Source organism: Arachis ipaensis, chromosome B10 (assembly GCF_000816755.2).
Source record: "Arachis ipaensis cultivar K30076 chromosome B10, Araip1.1, whole genome shotgun sequence".
NCBI lineage: Eukaryota > Viridiplantae > Streptophyta > Magnoliopsida > Fabales > Fabaceae > Arachis > Arachis ipaensis.
Genome location: NC_029794.2, coordinates 17,178,495 through 17,178,924, shown reverse-complemented (window position 1 = coordinate 17,178,924; position 430 = coordinate 17,178,495).

Here is a 430-nt window from a genome sequence, read left to right as displayed (position 1 = left end):
ATTTGGAGAGCAATAAATTTTCTTATGTTTCTAAAACATGGAAGTTGTTTAGTTTGTATTTTTTGTTTTTTATTCTCATTTTAAATATATTTTTAAGGATTTTGTAAAAAAAAAAAATTAAAAACATGATTTATTGGTTTTATTATTTTTCATTTAAAAAATTTTGAAAATAAATAACATTAAAATAAAAAAAAATGCAAACTAATGGTATATATCTTTAGTTTTCCAAAGTTCATTACACCATAACATAGTACATTAATTATTGAGCTCAAATCCAATAACACATGGTGAATCTCATATCTATGATAAATCACACAATAATAACATAGATTAGCAAATTATTCGTATAAAATGCATATTAAAATATAAAACATATAACATGTGAAATAATATATATTAAATATATTTTAATATGCATAAAATATTTTTA